The sequence below is a fragment of the Ceratina calcarata genome, unplaced genomic scaffold, assembly GCF_001652005.2.
Source record: "Ceratina calcarata isolate Rehan_Ccalc_2016 unplaced genomic scaffold, ASM165200v1 scaffold180.2, whole genome shotgun sequence".
Taxonomy (NCBI): domain Eukaryota; kingdom Metazoa; phylum Arthropoda; class Insecta; order Hymenoptera; family Apidae; genus Ceratina; species Ceratina calcarata.
Window position 1 is genome coordinate 232214 of NW_017139431.1, and position 20866 is coordinate 253079.

General features: G+C 47.3%; 1 long non-coding RNA gene across 4 annotated transcripts in view; it reads right to left on the reverse strand.

Annotated features, from left to right (window-relative positions):
- LOC108632993 (uncharacterized) overlaps nt 1-20866 on the reverse strand; it is a 63132-nt gene that overhangs the window by 34529 nt on the left and 7737 nt on the right. For all 4 annotated transcript variants that reach the window (XR_003388741.1, XR_003388742.1, XR_003388739.1 and 1 more), the window contains exon 2: nt 6567-6696. This is a non-coding gene — a long non-coding RNA (uncharacterized LOC108632993). The remainder of the gene's footprint in view (nt 1-6566; nt 6697-20866) is intronic.

The following is a 20866-nucleotide window of genomic DNA, read 5'->3' on the forward strand; positions in this document are numbered from 1 at the left end:
TCCGAAACGCCGCGCTGCCGGATGGAAATGCCTCGGTCGGATTAGCCCCTACTGGCCGATTGTTCGCTTAATGTGGACTGCACTCGTGCCACGAGGGGGATTTCCTGTCTGCGCGCGCGTTCCTACGCGCCCGCCAAGCCACCTCTGTAATCCTGTCCTGGCCCTGCGGGATCGGACGACGTTTACGGCCCTGGTGCACGTCCGAGAACGTGACCGTACAATTAAGCGGTCGGCTCGAATGGAATTAAGTTCGGAAAGTAGGATGCGTTTAATGGGAGCCGATGATACGCGCCCCCCGAACGCAACCACTACCGAGGTTCTGTGATCCTCTTTCACCGGTGTCCTCCTTTTTCTCCCTTCATCACAGTCGCTGCTCTCTATACCGAAAACCCCGTTTTATATATTCGTCTTTGTTCCTTGATTTATGAAACGATGCTCGGATGCATCGTGCCCGGGCCTCCTTTGTGTTACCTCGAACCTCTTGTTCTTGTCGCGGAGTAATTTTTCCGGAGACCGTCGACCACGCTTTTAAGAGGAGTGGTTTCGCCGAAATAGACGAGCAGAAGCTGCTTCGACTGCGAGGAACTCGAATAAGGAAGAGGAACAGTTTTTAGAAGAATCGACGAGACCGGGGTAAGTTCAAGTCGACGTAAAGCGGTGCAATGGGAACGCTAGTCATGCCGAGCGACAAACGCGGCGCAATGGCTAGAGGAAACGGCGCATTAACCGTGACTCTTGTTCTCCGTTCCTCGCTCGGGACCATCTCTCTCGTTATTGCGTTATCAATTTGCTACGAACACTGAAAGCAAGCGCGAAAGGACAAAAGGCAATCGAGCCGTGATAATTGCCCTTACCCTTGTCCAATTGCTCAGCGCACATCGGAGAAAAGTACATTCGAACGTCGCGTCGCTACAAAATAAATAGATCCTCCCGTTGTTAAATTATCGTTCCCATTTTACACCGTGCCTCGCTTGTACCGTGTTTCTAAGGATCGACGAATTATCGTTGGATGTCCTCTTGTTACGCGTCTTAGCGGAGACGCCTCTGTTATCATTTGGCTCGGAGCGACTCCAAAAGATTTCCCTAGTGAATGCTATTCACTCTCGCGCTTCCCGGCTTCCATGGTTATTCTATCGCGCAACCGAGCCATTATTATCCCATCATCGTACGTACACAGATTTCCGCAAACCGGAATGTGGTAGAAAATTGTTTAAATCGATCTGTCAGGGTTGCACGGTTGCCGCCGAATAGGTGCGGAGGAAATTCTTTAGAAATATCGTAGGTTAAAGCGGGGTTAAACGACGAAAGCACCTCTGAGCACAATCAAATCAATCCGCGCCTAATTTCCAGACCGATGGTCCATTCAAGCATCGATTTCAGTTGGCCGGGTCGCTGGCAATTAATTTCGACTGAACCACCACCCCCCGCCGAGAGAAAAAACATTTTTCTTCGCTTGGCACGATTATGTGTAGGTCGAGTGTTTCCGAACAGTTTTTCCCTCTGACCCTCTCGCAGAGCGCATTTATCGCCGCGTTATATCGCGGTTTATTATAGCAGCTTCGGAGGTGGCAGCTTTATGATAGCTTAGCCTGCAGCGGTTCTCAATGATCCGCGAATTCCATCGAGGTGGATATCCATCGGCGTCGCGCGGCGCGATTAGTCCCACGTAAACGACCTATTATTATTCTATCGCTGCATAAATGGTGGTTTTCTCGGCTGCTTGGTTCCATTCGCGCGGTCAGGACACATTGTTGTATGAAGTTCCGGGAGGTTTTTCCGAGCCACCGAAATGGCTTCGCGACAATGCGACATCTTTGAATGGGTAGTGAATACCACCGCGACGTGGCTGCCAATGGGCGAACTTTTTAATCGGGCAACATAGAGGAAGAGAGGGAGGGAATTTTTTTCAGCTTTCAATAAATCATAGGCGCACGTACGACTGTATTAAGGACGGCGAACGAAAGGGGTGGAGCGAGGGTGGCTAGACGAAATCCCCCGGAGGCAAAGCCGGTTAAAATATCGACAAATTTCCGATGACTCCCTTTTCCCTCCTCTTTCCTGCGCCTTCCCTTTTTTTTTTTTCATTCCTTTCTCACTAGCTGGCTGCTCGAAAGAAATATCTCGCGGACTCGGCCGAGAGCATATTCCTCATTTTTCAAAAGCGACCCGCTATTGACGGAGATTCACGGCGGAGATAATTTCACTGGCGTCGAGGAATTTGATTTAGTGAATATCGCGGCTTCGCGCACCCTTCCGCGTACACCCGATATCCGAGCCAGCTCGCGATTTATTTTGCTCCCTAATCTACGCGTTAACCCTTTCAGAGCCAATTTTTTTTTTTTCGAACTGATATTCGTTGGAATTTTTCGAATTTAACGAATGAGAGTTCAACGGGACACGAGTTGCGTGGTGCGCCGACTGATATTAATGCTACAACGACTTTATCTCTAGCGATACTAAAAGTTCAATTTCAATTAACTATGTGTTCGCGTACTTAGCGAAAGTAAGTCGCTGTTAACAAGCTCAGACAGTTGAAAATAGTTTGAAACTTCTTGGAGTATCTAATCTTCTCGAAGGTTGCAAGCATACTGTATACCAAAAACACGAGACAACAACGAAATGAATCAATCGTCCGGGCGTAGGAAGAGAACACGCGGAAGCGCCGAATTAGGAAGGTTAGGAAGTCGGTTTGCGGTTGAATGTTTGGCATTCTAATGAGGAAGGCGGCGTTTACACGCCTTATGCTTCGTTCACGCGACGCGCGCGCGCTACGTGAGCACGATTGTTATCGTGGCACTTGCGCGTGGCGTGGGCGACACGCGTCGACGTTCACCGTAGCATCGCACCGCGACGACAACGTCGTCGTCGACACGTGAATCGCTTCGCCGAATTTCCGATTCGCTAATTCCCTACCTGATAATCCCCCGAATCACCGCGATTTCGGCCGTGATTCCGTGGCAAATTAACAGGTTGTTGCGCCAACGGATAGTGCTTGTCGGTATTCTCTACCATAAATTGAAACTTTCCACTTTAATTCTCATGGACTCTAGCAAATTTCGGGTATCGTGAAACCCGCAGAATAAGAAATGAAATAATAATGCTAAGTTTTCTTTAAATATACTATATAAAGCTTATTATTAATAGGAATGATAATTATAAAGGTTTCGTAACCGCAAACGGAGTTTAATAATATTCCCTGCATTGGAACTCAATTTGTGCTCCCACAAATGGAATGCCGAAATATATCTATGGAAAGTTTAAGGGTGGATAATTAATATCGTGGAAAGGGAGAATTAATAGCTAGTCCAGGAGGCCAGTAGTGTCCTTTCCCAGAATAGAATTACTATCTCGATTCGGTCGCATGATTAACCCCGGGAGAGTCACGGTAACAAGTAGAGAAACCTCGAAGAGATCCGTTACTCCGGCGCGCTCGATTACGTCGCATGGCGATATTTCATGTCACTTCCGGTTCCACAGTCCCTCCAGCTAGGAGAGGTTATGAGACTTTATTCGGAGGGAGGCGCGAAGAGTAACAGAGATCGGGAGAGGCAGAGACGGAAACAAAGAGCCTTCGCTCGAGAGTTAATTTCAATTGGATTACGTTGAATATTGTCAGCGCTTACGTCGAGGCGTCGCATTCCGAGCATTCGCAGTGGAGCGAAGGCTGCGCATCGCGACGCGCGAAGTCACGACTCTTTCATCTTCTAACAAATTATCGCCGAATGAGCAATTATCGTTAAATGCGAAGTAATGCTCTTAGAAGGCATCCGCCTCAGTCTTTTTTCTTTCCCTCGCCGAAGAAAATTTCTTCCCTCCGATTTCGCTCGGTAACGCGAGATGAACGTTTCGATAAAGTACGACGACGACAGATGACCCGAATCAAACGAACCGTGGGCCTGGTTCAATTTATTCGAAAAGCCGTCTCCGTTGCGACAACAGACCGCGCTAAGTAATTTCGATAGACCGTTTTAATTATTTGTCAACCTCCACACGTACAGAGACCGCAATCGTTGCTGCGCGTTCAATCGTTCTTCCCCGGTGGAATGGCCCGAACAAACAGTCAACTTTCCCGCTGTGTTTCGTCCATTAACGAACTCTCGCCGACTGACTGTTTGACTTTCGCTTCCGAGAGAAGCGCAATTTTTATATTAAAAAAAACGGGGTAAAAAATGTTCGAAATCGTCCGGAGAACCGGTGCCAAATAATTCGCGGTTTGACCTGAATTCTTTATAAGAGCAACGGAGCGCGATAAACGGTTCGAGAAGTGGCGGCATGTGAAATCGGGAGACGGTTCATCGTTCGATAATATTCAATCGCGTTTCCTACGTTTAACAGAGAGGAAAGAATGAGCAAACGTTTCTTCTCGTTAGCTTGGCACAATGCTCATCGGCCTCTAAAGTCCGGCTCGAGCCCCCGAAGGCATCTCGACAACGAAGATGAATGCAACTTTTTCCCTCGTCCCTTTTCACGTTTCAAAAGTAAAGGGCAAAAGTGACATGCTCCTCGATCCACAGAGAGCACGAAGGGAGGGAAGGTGGCGATGGAAGAGCCAGAAGGCCGATACAAGGCTCATTGTTGCCACGGCTGCCACTCTATTGTATAGGAGTTTCGCCAAAGTTCGCCAATTTGCGTTTTCTTCTCCAATGCGACAAAGACGCGGTCGAAGGACGCCGCCACCAGATAATATTTCCACACGCCACCTCTCCCCCCCCGCTCACCCTCATCCTCTCTACAATACTTTCTTCTCATTCCTGGTCCTTTTTTTTTTCTCCCCTCACGTACACTTTCTCCCCGTTCGCGCTATTCTTCTACGTCGGTCCTACTCTTTTAGACGAGGACGCGGTCGAGGATCTTTTTATGCGACGCCGCCGTCGCGTAAGGGGTGTTAAAAGGAAACTAAAGACGCTGGATGATAATAATAATCATCGCGCGTAATGACGATGATAAAAAGGACGATAATAGCTCGGCGCAACGACGAACGTGGGAAGAGACGTTTCAGTTGATGCGCCCCGCCGTTCTTTTTAATTATTTCGATTTCACATCTCGATCTCTGCGTTTCCCATCCCTCCCCGCACTTTTCATCCGATTTTCCCGTTGTAACTGAGAAACGAGACGCGTCACTTGCTCGTACCGCACGTTTTTCGCCCCCTTTGCATTTACCACCCTTCGGAGCTCATTTTGTCATCCTTTAAGCTCGGAAGTCTAGGCTCGTCTGACCGCTTTAGCTTGTTCCGTCGTTGGAAAAGAGAAGACGCGACGCGAGGCGTGGCGATGCCGCGGGCTGAACGCGCGCGCCCTGTTGATGGAATCTGTCGCGAGCTGCGAGAGAACGCACCGGAGGATAGAATCGGGCCTCTCTGAAAGGCTAAACGGCAACCGAGGAGGAGGAAAAGAACCTCTCGGTACAAGGAGGCGAAAAGGCGGAAGCGGTACACCGGATGGGATACGTACCAACGGGCACGAAGAAAGGTGTGTGCACTGGCAGAAAGAACCGGTTGAGTGCTCCTCGAGCCTACGGCGATCGGAAAGTTTCACGGAAACGAGTCCTCATGAGAGGATTTTCGTCGCATTTCCAGCCGACGCGAGACGCGTCGCGAGAGTCATGCGATAAAAGAAGTCGAAAATCCAGGTAACGCACAAATTTTTTTTACATTGTTGAAGAAAAATAATTTTTTCGTTTTCTGCGGTACGAACTAAATTATAATAATAAATCTCGATATGCTTAGAAACGTTTGAATAATAGTATTTTCTTTTAACCAATATTCAAATAATTTACTCGGGCAATTGTAATTCTGCATACTTGTTTTGCGACGTTTTATACGATTTTTACCGCACCGATAGATACCGCGATTCGTGTCTGGCGAATAAACAACTAGTCCAAGGCACGTCGGGACCAAAGACGAGGATCGACGTGACGCAACGGTGTCAACAGGAGGCAACTTTAAGATTCATAAGGGAACACGAGTCGAAAATCGATCCCCGGTCGAATCAATTTCCTGGTAACCTCGTAAGCTCCACGATCGTTTCCCTTACGCCGTGCTACGCAACCACCACCCCTTTTTTAATCCCTAGATCGACTACGGTGAATCTATCTGGCGAAAGAATTCGGCGAGAGGAAAAATTTAATAAATTTCGTATTCACCGGGGAGGCGTAAAACGGTGGTATAGTATATAAGATTGGCGCGACGCGACGTCGCGATGCCCCGTGGCCGACGAGAAGAGCTCGTAAATACTTGAGATCGTTTGAATACATTCAAGTAACGGGCCGATCGAATTTCCGTTTTCCGTTCGAACTCCAACGAAAAGCACAAAAATCTAGCGAGCTCGTTGAAGTAAATTTTCGTGCAGTGACGGGACGGACGATTAGAGTCAGCCCCACTCGTTTCGTAGAAAGAGTAGGTAAGTGACGAACGGGTTGGAAAAATATAAAAACAGCTATGATTAAGTGATGTAGCTCGAGAGACGACGTTCGCCAATGACAATGCTTCCGCATACAAGTAGACTTGTTTGCGACCTGGCAGCAATGTCTTTGAGCCGCGAAATCGAGGAAACTAAATAAGACTTACGCAATTCGCAGCATTGGATGAAGTTTCGAAGCCGTTCAAGTGTAAGCGATGCCGATATCCGGTAGATAAGGAAGCCGGCAGAAACGTAATTGTGCTGACCCTCCCGTCATCGATAGAACAAGTACAATTCCTGAAATTTTAAAAAAAACCTAAGGTTACTTCAATCATGACAAAAGAAATTAATTAATTAATTGATTTAGAACGAATATAATTATAGAATGTATAAAAATTTCTATGTTGCATTTCAATCCTAATTTTAGACGATAAACTCAAGACCGGAGAACATATTAAGTAGCACATGTTCCGATGTTGGCGAGAGAAATCTTAGAGGAAGTTGATAGGTCAAGCCACAGAAGTTGGCCTTTATTCTGTTGCACTATGTCTGAAAGCGGAGCCAACAGTTTTAGGGTAGAATTTGTAACCGCATAGTCAAACTTCACGTTATCGCGTACGCCGTCCAACTTAACTTAGGCACACCGTGGCACGAAGTTAACGAGGGACGACGAAGAATGTTTCACCTTTAACTTTATTTTGTAACTCAGAACCCGAGTCTCCGCAGAAAAACGAATGACGTATCGTACAAAAAGGTTGGAAACCCACCCTCGTTGGATGGGAACATTTATAGACGTACCCGTCGAGATTACCGGTCATTACTTTCCTGCGTTATTACCAATACTGCGAAATCCTTCGGTAGGTAAGAAGCCGTAGAAACCGTGGAGCTGCGATCATTGTGGGCGTGAGACATTCGAGCTAACACATAACGATACGATAGTCGCACCATTTTCGAGAACAGCGATAAAGTGGCAAAACAGATTAGAATAGTCTGTTGTTCAACATTTGTACGACGATACACGAGAAGGCGCGTGACTATTCCTATGCATGAACAGAAAAAATGAATCGAGAGGTCCAATTGCAGATCCGTGTTCTGCCTACATCTGTAATTGGTTTTCTGTTCCTACGCTTTAAAGAGCCACCCTCAATCCCTCAACGTCGCGCGGCAGCGAGCCACCCTATATATATTCTGGTCCGAATATCCCTCAAAGAACTCCTACAGGCAAACCTGACACACATAGACACACGCGCCCAAGTAGAACCCTATGTGCAGGTCGATGTGTGCGCGGTTCTCGGATCCCCTTCCTATACGTAGAGTACATCCATCTCTGCTATCCGGACAAAGCGAAGGAAGCCGTATGTGCATTGAACATTGATTTTAAACGCGGGCCGCGCTACAAGAACCGTGGTCGTAAAAAAGGCCTGAACCCAGCAGACTTCCAAGTTTCTGTTCTCCGTTTCTAACGGAAAACTGGAAGCGCCAGGCGCGCAGACACGACGGATTGATATGGAGAAGATCTGAGACGTCTATCGACTCCGACCCAGCGACAAGTAGCTTCGTAGACAATGGCGTAGTTACGTACATCCACACACACACACACACACACACACACACATGATAAACGGTCGAGCTTTTTCTCTATGGAACGGATCGATTCTGAAAGCAGTTGGCTTCCGCGAAACGCTTCGTTACTCGTCTTCTCTTTTATTTTTTTCCTTTTCCCACCGAGCCACTTCAGGGATGCACGTGTATCTCGTTTGAGAATAATGGTTACTTCCTAGTGAATGCCCGGTTGTACCTACTATGTAACTCCGCGAACAGAGCCTCTGGATTCTTTGAAAAGATCCGCTCGAAATTATTCTTTCGAAATTCGTGCTCTCCTTCGTGTGGAGAACTTTTTTTCGAACTGGAAATTAGACTTAGCGAGCCGTTGAGAAATCCGAAATCCGTTCCAGTGGAACGCGTATCTACGTATATACGTCAATGCACGAAAACCTCTTACCATGCGTTATCGCACGGAATACAGACGATCTTTTAACATTATTCTCGTTCGAAAAGAATGGAAACACGAGTTAACGCGGCGCGCGCGTTCTCCACTCATACATAAATTCTTAAGCGCCTTCTTATTCGGGATCCGTTCTACGAGTGTGGAACGGGCGGTGAAAAATATATTTGCCGGCGAAGGGAATTTAATTGTGTATCGTGGAAGGAGATTACGGTTTTGGAATGGTTTCCTTTTTTGCAGCGGCAAGTATATTATTCAACGAGACGGCAGAGAGTATTTGATGGCAAAGAACGGCGTCTACCTTCTTCAGTTATTTAAAGGGTAAAAATATATCCCGCTCTCGGAACATTTCTCCAGACCTACATAATTTACCGGAGTTATTTTTCGAGGGTTACCAACGTTCGCTCGAACTCTTGGACGAAGAAGATTTTCCCTGACATACATACCTCGCTCTATCCGTGCACCACCGGTGAGACTGTCAGACGTTTATACGAAATAACGAGGCCACACTTATTAAAACTCCAGCGAATATTCAAGCTTGCTTATATCGATGATAATCTAATTACTTTGTATTTTTCAATTTCCCCCATTAAAAAGTGTTCGCGGAACGATCGACGTCGTTTTACCTCTTTTCAAATATTGTTTGTTGTTTGAATTGACGGGTGCGAGCGCTAGAAACGTCACCGGCGGTGTCTTCTTTGGTTATTTAAAGGGTCGGAAGCGAACATCGACGCCCCTATACGACCAGGCCACGTGCAGCATACACGCCCTTGTGTACACAGTCACGATTCACCAAAGTTATTTTACGGCCTGTACGATAGCCGGCAAAGTGCTTTATATCGGCTTTTGAAATTCGGACCGGTAACTTCTCGCGTGTCTTATGAAAAATTAAGAGCTGCGGATGGCTCCACCTCCCGTGTCCTATCACGGCACTCTCGCGGCGAGTGGATGCGGCCGGAACGCTTGAATCAGTAAAAAGAGCTAATCTTGTGAGATGGTTTTTATCTAGCCGAATCACTTATGTTCTCTGCTAGTATATTCTCCGACTTTTCATACTAAATTTCGTAGCTATTAAAGACTACAGGAGTATCTGTGAACGAAGTCACTGACCTCCGGCAATTGAATTCGTTCGATCGCCAGACAAAGGACAAATATTTTGTGTCCGCCGATATTGAATTTAGCGTTGCGCGTGTCGTACAAACGGCGACACCTCGCGCTCGCTTTCTTCGGTTATTTAAGGGGTCAAGTTGTATAACGTACAGCCCGAACTCTTTCACCGCCACGTGCATACGCCACTGTATGTAGATACAGCACTCCAAAGTTATTTCGCGAGGAGGGGAGGGGGGAGGGGGCTACCGTCGTGCTCCCTATGCACATACAATTTCCCTATGTACAAGGTACACGTCTGTGCGTGCGAGTGTGCGTGCGTTCATGTGGGGGTGCCGCGTGTCTATGCGAGGGGAGAAGCACATGGACGCATACAGGAGACAGAGAAATATGCGACAGTGCCCACGAGAGAGAAGCAGAGACGGAGGGGCGGGAGAGAGAGAGAGAGAGAGAGAGAGAGAGAGAGATGCAAAGAAGCTTCGGTAGTGGTACGTAGAAAGAGAGAGAGAAGAAGAGATGAGATGGTCTGGAGCAGGGGCGCGAAGGGGTACGAGCGTAATATTGGAACCCCAAACGGTAATCGATATCACATATATCTCTCCCGATGTATATTCAACCGTCCTGTACAGTTTTCCGAAAGGAACTCCCTTAATAAAACTACTTACGAAAAGCCAGAGTGCCTCGGTGATTCGGCCTCTTTCTACGTCTTCTTTCGCCCTCCGCACGTTTCTCGTCCGTTTCGTCGTTCGTAGATATATTACTACGACCGGCCTAAGAGAGCCAAATGGTTCCGGATTTACGACTAAGGAATACCGAGTCTACGCCCTTAGACGGCGACGATGACGCCTCAGTGCGCGTGTTAAGCTTCGGCAGGTATATTAAAACGCGTCTGAGTGCGCGCGACCGTTTCGTTCTCCTTTGGGATGCGGGATCGATTATTAAGAGAGGAAGGAAAAAACTGCGGAGATAATACAAGGTGCGCGCGCGAGCGTGATTATTTGCTTCGATTAGCATTTCACGGTCGCGGTGAACCACGAATCGAGATTTCCCCGCGACGTCGGGCTCGCCGCGCGATCGCAAATACACTCTCGGCGGGATGATTTTTCGATCCTTTCCTCCTCCATTGTGATCGAGCGAGGGATGTATTTGCATACGTTGCATTGTAATGGGGCGGTGGCGTGAAAGAGCCCTGAAATTTTCAGGGGCCGAGATTTCGTCCTCGACGAAAGACCGAACGCTGTAACGCCGTACGCGCCGCGCCGTGTTTCACCGGGAGAGAGGAAACGTTAACGAGTCGGCGATCGCGAGCCGAGGAAGCGGAGCGTGGAAAGAAGGAATGAATATGAAATTAATAGTATTCCAGCAAGTGCAGCCTGGCGCAACTTCCATGCATTTATATTCGCTCGACGGGAAAGCTTTTGCTTTTCTCTGTCTATCGTCTTTTCTCTCCGCGTGTTCGCGCCCCTCTTTTCTTTTCATTTTCCCCGTCCTCTCCTGTACCTCACCGTGTTTTTCTCTTTACTATGTCGCAAACCGCCGCTGTATTTTTGAGTGATTTCTCACGTGTGTCTTGTCGCACAATTTTCACGTGTCGTATTGACTCAACGATAATGGACAACGAGAAAAGAGAGATCGGCATGAAAAGAGTCACCCGCGTCGAGTTATTGTTCGTCCGTTCTAAGCGGAGTCTGCGCGTATAGTATATGCGCTCGTGCCAGTCGTAGAAACTGTTTCTCTCTTTTCACTGATATTATTGCATCGTCTCGTCCAGTCGACTCGATATGCTGTTTAAATTCAACGACATTCTGTCGGATTTATCGACATCCCGGCGTTTCACCTTACTGTCGCGCAAGTTCTCTTTGGTAAAAAGAGAGAAAGCATTTATGCCTCTCTTCTTCGTTAACAAGACTCTATAATCATTGTAAAGCGTTCCAGAGCATCAGAAATAGCTCTATCTACACTACCGACCACCACGATTGATCGAGGAACCTTTCTAAATATTGTATCCTACCGCATTGCACTCAAACATTTTCCTATATATTCCCTATACCTATGATGCATCACAGGAGCCATTTATCCATGAGAAAAGTTGATTTCTATTACTCGAGAGGGAGCGAATATTTAAAACAAACATTTGATTCGTTGGCAAAGCCAATTGACCGGAAGGCGAGATAATCGAACTGAACCAACGAAATAGCCGAGAAGACGCGACCGCGGGGGGTGAATATTAGAGATAACAGAGAATGTCCGCTTTAATTCAAGAGTGACCGGTTTCCGGCGTTTCGGACTGTCCGAAATCTCTATTAAAGGCAACCCCTGACTGCGAGCCACAAGACACTATATGGTAATTAGCCGGAGAAACTTGCCGGGCGAATTGTAGCGGGCGCCAGGGCGAACTATGCCCGCATGCCCCTTGGGTACCAAATACCAGCACCGGGTAGGTGGGTTAGGTGGTGGCGACATTACTAAAATGTCAGAGAATGTCACCCATCTCATAATCTATGCCCCGCGCTCTCCACCCTCGCCTCCGGCCTCTCTGCAACCGCTAACCTCGAGGTTCCACCGGCAGAGCCCCTCGGTTTAGCCCTCCTCCTCGCGCAGCGAGGCTGCTGCGGCCCCTCTGGAACTCGCCCCTTCCACCTTTGCACACCAGTTCGCCCACCCCCGTAGCCCCCCTCACCCTCATTCTATTCCGTCTCTCTCTCATGCTGGTCCAAGTTCTCTCTTTCGAGCGAGGCAGCCAGGGCTCTCGATGCAGCAGCACCAGCAGCCGCATTCTCGCGAGAAATTAATTTGGCCCTATTAAAATGATCACTTCTGGATTTAAGTTACGATCCTCCCTCCTGCGCCCGCTCTTTTCCTCTGCCTACCCCGCGCGTATCGCACCGTTCCGGCGTTCCATCAGGAGAATGGAGGGCCCCGAGTATATCCCTCTCGGCTTTCTCGGTGTCATTCATCGTGCCAGCGGCTCCGTGACGTTTCAGGAGCACGATTGCCGCCGCTGACTCGAGGGGGTGGGCTCTTCGAGGTGGTGACGCTGTTATACGAGCTTGGAAGGAAGGCTCTCGCCCGCGCCTCGACACGAGAGGTTTTAGCTGCCGTATAAACGGAAGAGAGCACATTCGTCGACTGATGCCCGGATAAAGGTCGCCCGGTATAAGCTCCGAAGTATATAATTGCGAAACCGTCCTCGGCTACGCGGAATAAAGGATAATTTACGACAACCACGAGATAACGGATCAACGATCTTTTCCTTTCGTATAACTGCAACCGAACGTGATTCTACAATCGTCTTTGACTATTAAAAAATATTTTATCTAGCCTCGTTTTGTTAGCTGCTTACGGATGTATAGGCTATATACTTAAACAATGTTGAATTCGTTATTATAGATTCCTATTACTACTAAAGAGCTACCTGCAAAATTTTAAATCAGTTCATCGGTTTTTTGAAAAATTATAGTGACTAAATATTTGCATGTACTCTTATGGTAATCAGCAGTAACCCAAAGAAAACTTTCTGGTATCTGGTGTGCATGCGCGAAATTGGAAGAAACAACTGACTTGAGGAAATAAAAGTCTAAAAAGTCTGGAATTTCTGACGCTTTTTACAATATATTTCGATATTTTTCGATATTTTGAGAAAAAAAAAATTTTCAATTTTTCCGAGATTTTTCCAACATAAGCTTTTGGGATTGACTGTATAGCCAATACATCCTTAAGCGAGTGAAAAGTTTTCGTATAACGCAGATGAAATACGAATATGCTTTTGTATTTAGAATTTTGTTAAAACTATGGAGAACAACAGAAAGTAGCAGACACAGAATTCAGAGAAACGAGGCAGCGAAGTTAATGGACGAAAAAGCGTGCACCACCAGTTCCATGACGCTTGATTGGATTAAAAAGTGTTCAACACTTTGGCTGTTAATTTCTAACGTGACACGGGATTTATAAATTACCCGGGCATCGATATGCACTCGCTCGCCCACCCGACGAGTCACCGCCTCTACGCCTCAGGGGATGCTTGCGCAGCTGGTATATGCATAGCGCGGCTGAATAAGTAATAAAATATGTCGTCCACGCTCCTGGGATGCTGAGCGTGACCACGCGTAATATTACGCGGCCAGCAGTGTTTCCCCGTTGACGGGAAAACAATTTCCTTTAGCGCTTTAGAAAATGGTCAAGCGCGTACGCTAACCGGAATACGTACGTGCCGTCCCTCCGAATACAAATTAAATTTCCAACTACCGAGAATCACGCCGTTCACAGCTGCTATCTACTATGACTTTTAACAGTATAAAAACAAAATCTCTACAATTTACAAACGCGTTCACTTCTTCAATACCTCAACCTTTCCTAATTCAAATATTCAAGCAAGTCCCATTTTTCATTCATTAAGGAATATTATGAAACAAATTTTTCTACAAGTAAAGCACGTAAACTTTTTACAGCGCAAATACAGACAGACTTTATACAACAGGTAGAAGTAAATTCGCGATAGTGTTATCCACTTGGGTTATTTGATCTGAAAACGTTGCAAGGTCTACTGACGAGAACCTACATTTGATCAGAAAAAAATCTGGCACGTCGGGACAGTAGCAGATTCGAATTTCTGTTATCCCCGCGTGGGATCGTCGTATCAGGTGAGGGTTGTAATTGGTTGGGCGCTAGCGTGTCACGCGGCGCAGGCGGGATGCCGCGATATGCTTTCTAATATTTGCACACTTTGATTGGAGTTTGCCCAGACGCCCCTCAAATTAATTACACAGTTTTTCGCGTGTCCCGCATTCCGACGTACTATACGTATACTCGGTCGCATCCCGATTCGATTCGATCACCACGCGAAAATGTTGCGTACTTCAAGATATTCGACTTAATGATAATCCAGCGTATAACGTAAATTACGATGAAACGAAGATCCAGCTAGTGATCGACGCCGAGGAATGGCAGCCTTTATTTCGTTCGTTACTGCGCTTCAAATGGAAAGACAATCGAATAGATTCGACGCGTTCATTCGGGGCGACGCTTCGTCTAATCTTCCGGTAACGAACGAATTCCCCGTAGCCAATTACACCTATTGCTTCAGAACCGAGAGGGAGAGAGGGCGAACGGTGTAGTAGACGGGAATTAAAAACATCACTTTTATCCGTTATTCAATAAACATGATACTTCTTCAAAGGTACCTTTTCAATTATCAATACCAATCGAGTGAAGATAACAGAACGAGACAAGGATTTCACTGCCGCCATCGAGGAGTGCTTTTGATCAGCGCGGAAAGCATCGGTGATCCGATTCAAATTATTAATTCTGCAACGCCGGTCGTTAGTAGCTCGTCGAACGAGTAACCGAGCCTGGAATATTCCGCGGATTCACGTTGCTACGCTCATTAACATCCAACCGAATTCCATCAAAGATGACGATCACGCTACGGTTCATTGCGTCTTCTGTCCCACTTTTACACTCGGCGGCCTCTTCCTTTCTGTAGAACGTCGCACGCTGGGTCGGAACACGCGTGGCCGTGGCGCGTCGTATGGGAAAGCGCGTTAACCCAGGTCGTGATTAACGACTTGCATGAAAATACACACGCGTGCGACGAATCGAATTAATTAAAATTTTCCGGCGCGGCGCGACGTGTGAAAATCGGGCCACCGTCTTCTCACTCGCGAGAGACATTCTCTTTCGCGAGATTTCGACGGTAATAATCGCTAATTACGCGGTATCGACGTCTCGCTAATTAACTCCAGGGCACACGGCTTTAATTAACCGCGCGTGCATCGTCAGAGTCGGGTGCGGAAACGGAAACCTTCTCTCGACGAGACGTCGCTGCCAGGTTTGCCAACGAGTAACCCGAAACCCAGCGGCACGCAAATATGTATGTATGCGAAATTTCAACGACGTGATTTGCAGTTCGCGCAGTCATTGGAAAAATGTGACGTACGGACGGGCGGGTCCGTGACGGATACGGGACGCTGTCACTTTCGACCGCGATTAAATTAAGATCGTCCTCGGCACTCTTCGCTAAGATCGTCCTTAATCAAGCGAAACCAGGCCAGCGCAATTGGAAATGCATGTTAACGAGACGCTTCCATTAGCGAGAACTCCGGCACGTATTAAAATAAACTCCAAATGTATAAGTCAATATTAATTAACGAGCGCGGTTGCGGTCTGCTCGTCGTCTCCGGGGAGATTCGAAGCGCTTGGATATTAATCGCAGCTCGCGATATTGTTTCGTCGTGGTGGTCGAAATATTCCAAGCGTTAAGCGAATGATGATGAACGACGAGACTCTGTGCGTAGCGTCAGACAGTGTCGTATCGTCTTACGTGCTCTGCCGTTCCACGGTAATGTATGGAAAAGGGTCCGGCTTTCTTAAGGGCTTATGCTCGGTACACCGAGAGAACGTTCGCAGAGGGTTGTTCACAATTCCAATAATATCGAGCTAGACCCGGTGAGAGATGATAGCCTCTACACAGCGGCAGGGATATGAGCAAAGAGTACGCGTACCAAGAACCACTCGAGAAGTTCATTCAGTTAGAAATTCCAACATTTTTCTCCTTAAATGCCCACGGAGGATGCACGCGAAACTCAAATGAGCTTTCCGAGTGAGTGACGACTCAAACGGCTCGTCGGCGCTCTCGTTTTCCAATTCCTTTTTCTACCGATTTCGCCGGCTTTTCAGGAAATTAGACTTCTCATAGTATTCCGAAGAAATTACAAGTGGCCCCCGACTTATCCCTCATCGTCCTGTTGACGCTTTAAGTATACGGTTCAGACAAATTGTGTTCGAATCGAACCTGCCTTTCTGTGTAAGAAATACCCCGAGACTCTTTTTAAATTTATTATAGGAGGGAAAGCTGCTTATCACACGTCAAAGATTCTTTTCGACGCGTCTGGAACGTATCCGCGGCAGATGCAAGCACAATGGGCAATATCCCGTGGAAGAATCACGAGTCAGGATCATGGGAATTTATCTCTGATTCGGGAATGATCGGCGAAAATCTGTCGGAGGGGTACAGATTTCCTCGGAGCGGAGCATTCTCCGATCGTTCTCTTTTTTTATATTCACCGGTCGTTTGTAAACGACGCGCTGAAAGGGACAATCCTGTCGTGTGTGAAATGAAAAAGAAACGACGCCGGGAACTCGTGGATTTGCGGTGAGCGGGAGAAAAATTAAAGAGATACCCGAGGAAGTTGCTCGCTCAAAGAATTCACGGTGGCGGTGGCGACGGTAGCGAAGGAAAGTAACGGGGCGAGAGGAACAGATTGAAAGAGAAGCGAGAACAAAGTGAAAAGGAACGAAACGAGGAGGCGAAGCAAATATAGAGATATCGAGATTGTAAGGTAGCAGGAGAATGAAAGTATGGAGAGAGAGAGAGAGAGAGAGAGAGCGCGATTTTCCTAGGACTGGAAAAATATTTGCACGCTTCTCCACCCACGGAATCTTTCTCCCCCCCAACTCTTCTCTCCTCTCCTCTCCTCGACTGGCAAAGCCGCCTCTAGTCTCTTTCGATATCGGGTATTCCGTCTCCATATTCCGAAGTTTCACAGCCCGCAGCGACTTTCGCGCCGCGCCTCACCCCTTTTTTTCGCTTTATCTCCGTCGATGAGCGAGGAGAGCTTGGCTCGGCTCTCTGGTCGCTCCTCGCTCTCTCATCCTCTTCCCTCTACCCGCTCCCTGTGTTCGTTGGCGTTCTGGCCGGCTTGCATCGGGGAAATATGAATCCTTCGTTTCCAGTCTGCATTGTCTGGGATCCGTGTTTGCTATGGGCACATACAGTGCGAAACCTGTTCGGACATTGGGACCCGCGCACGCGTGTGCGTGCGTTACGGGGCTGTTTGCTCGCAGGTGGTGACAAAGATCGATCGTGGCGGGTTTGGTGCACGGGATGAAAAAACCGAGAGACAGAGGCGAGCAAGTCGGGGGCGGAGGATGCCCGAGCGCCGTTGTCCGGTCCAAACGATGATATATACTGCGGTCGCGCGTTCGAAAATTTTTACAATTAACGTCCACGTATCTGGCCGACGTGAAACACAGGTTTTCGAACACACACCGTGTGTCGCGTTACGTTCCGCGGTACGCCTTCTAACGCGGACCCGCGAAATGATGGATGAACCACTGCGCCGTTTGCCGGTGTTGGAATAAAGTAGGCACAGGTGCGAGACTAAGTTCGAGCTCTAGTCGTCCGACTCGGTTAACTCGTTACCACCCATTCGTCCGACTAACTCCAAGAATTGAGTTCCCGACTAACTATTCTCCAACTTGTCGCTCCACCGAGATCCCTTCATGATTGAACGCGACCAACTACGAATGAATTATTAAACCGTTTCGCGCAGCGAACAGACGGGAGCCTGGCCGGAAAGTTGTGCTCCGGACTACGGTGAAGAATCGAAGGAACGGTAACTAAACGAATGCTGCTTAACCCGCGGAAATTAAGTTTCTATACAAAAATCTCAGCAGCCTTGTTTGTTCATTGTTTGCTTTGTACTGAAAGCGGACGCTAACGTGATTCTAATTGACATTCGTGTCCAGGCAAATTTGCCTAAATGCTAAACAATGACACTACAACTGCGATGATACTACGCGAGCTCGTCCATTTCCCTTAACCAGAAGCACGGGCAGAGGTCGAATACGAATAGAATTCCTCCGCAGAATAGCGTGCACGCAGGTGATGCTCGATAATAACTGTAAATAACGGGCGGTTGGCATCGCGCATTGTGCTTGATCCGCGGAACGTGTTCGGAACACGTCGCCGGGATCCCCAGGGCGAGCAGCGGAAGCCCGCCCGAACGTACTTCCACTTCTTCAACTTGTTCCTCTCAAGTCGTCACATTGTGCCCGACGTGAGACGAGTCTTGCACTCTGTTGTGTTCGTAAAACAGCCACTTTTCCCCGAGGCTACTCCCGAAGGACTCTCGAGCTTTCATTGTTCGATTTCGAAGTACTACTCTCTCCTTTTCTCATCACGCGCCTCCTCTCTCTTCGTCCCTCTCCATGTTTCCTTTTGATCCTCTCATTTTTATACTTTCTTACGTGACCGCGTTAAGTGGACGGCATACACGGCCATCGACTCTCGCGGCCGGGGATACTTATCCTTTTCGCGGAATTCGATCGAGTCGACGCGATACGATGTAAGCTTAATATCGCGAGTTGCCTTTTTTAAGGTCGCCTCGATGAGCCGGTCAGCCGCGGATATTGCGGGATAAAGCATGATGTTCGTCGAGGAACGCATCCTAGTTCCTATTCATTTTACTTTCTCTCTCTCGGAACATTTGTACGACGAGAGCAACTCCACTAGTACACCAGCTACTTGCGGCCGCTTTATTGCATTGCAGCCTTGTTTCGTTTCGCCGGTCCGGGCAAACCTCAGGGATAAAGAGGAAAACCGAGCTTGATTCTCGAGCGTCTTTAACCATGTTCTACAAAGCATCAACCGGGATCCTGCACGTTCTCTGTTCAATTTACCGAGGCAGGAAATGGAATGATTTATCCTCAAGCGTCTTCATATATCTTATTGAGCCATCATTTCTCTCTCTCTCTCTCTCTCTCTCTCTCTCTCTCCTCTTTCTTGTCTGTGTAGACAAGTGTCAACCGTGTTAGTTAAAACTTATTTCACGTCGTCGAATCTATCGCTGTGCAAATTGAACTTTGCGTCACTCGGGCACACCGTTTCCGTTCCCTGTCATTGAGTTTCATCCTTTAAAATCGCAGCTATAAAATACTTGGATTTATAAGTGTGCAAGTTTGGCGAATCGAACCGAGCTGGGAATAAGGGACGAGAGAGGAAATCGTTTGATTTCAAGGAATTCTTTGAAACGCAGCGCCATGATCGACGCAAGTAACGCAGAAGTAATAACACAGTCCTACAGACTTCTCTCTATTATACTTCCGGAGTTTTCTATCTCAGCGAGCTTGCGCTCGCGTGACGACTTCTGTTATTTCGTTGTATTCGTAAAACAGCCACTTTTCCAGCCGATACTCCCCAAGTACCCTTCAACTTTCTTTGTCCGAAATATCGTTTACTACCCTGTCCCTTTTTTTACGTCCTCTCGTCTCTGTATTCTTTTTCCATTCTTTCCGCCACTCGTTGCTTCCCGAAACGAAGATGTCTGCCGCGAAGAAAGCGTTCGATCGAGCATCGATTACGGTCGATTTAAAACGCGGCTAATGAGCACAGGAGCGAGCAGGTACTCTCAGAAACCAGACGAGGCGGATGGTTGGGGAGAGGGGTCAGGCAAAGAACTGTTAATAGTCGCGGAGAGAAGAAGGGTGATGTCGCGACCGAACTAACCGCAAAGAGCTTTCCGATATATACCGTGTAGAAAACGTTGTAACGGTACGAAAGAGGGTGGCGTCGGTGGTGGTGGTTGTGCATGGTCGAGTGCGGGAAACAATTTGTTGGTCGCGAATCGTTCGTGGAATCTCTGCTCTCTGGTAAATCGCTCCGTCGAGAGGAGCATTATTGCCCAGACATCGTCATTTTATCGGAATAGTTAAGATCTCGACGTACCGTGTTTTCTACATCTTTCACATTCCGCGAGTGAAATTTCTTTTTACTGTTTGCTATATAAAATACTTGCCCTCGTTGCTGGGTGACTTTTCAGAATATGTACATGTCGGAATGAACGGTTTCATCGATATCTATATTTAGTTTAAACAAGTATTTTTAATTTCTCGTCTAATTAATTATTACTTAATCGAGTAATAATACATAATGCCTAGTACCTAGACGACAATGAGAAATGAAGATGAAAATATTCCCTTAACACTATCCCTATTTCAATAATTTAAAGAATCCTACTTTCCGTTACTGTTGAACGGAATTAAGCGAGTCAATTCAATGAAGAATGCACGGGTCAAAATGAGCGTCGAGATGACCAACCGAACCCTCCGCTCAACTTCGCTCCCACGTAAAGAGATCCTTTATTGAACGAAGACAAGGAAACAATTACCAGGACCGTGTTACCCTAATCCGAAAATCCTGTTACCGCCACGATCCTCTCTGTCTCTCTCTCTCTCTCTCTCTCTCTCTCTCCTCTTTCTTGTCTGTGTAGACAAGTGTCAACCGTGTTAGTTAAAACTTATTTCACGTCGTCGAATCTATCGCTGTGCAAATTGAACTTTGCGTCACTCGGGCACACCGTTTCCGTTCCCTGTCATTGAGTTTCATCCTTTAAAATCGCAGCTATAAAATACTTGGATTTATAAGTGTGCAAGTTTGGCGAATCGAACCGAGCTGGGAATAAGGGACGAGAGAGGAAATCGTTTGATTTCAAGGAATTCTTTGAAACGCAGCGCCATGATCGACGCAAGTAACGCAGAAGTATAATAACACAGTCCTACAGACTTCTCTCTATTATA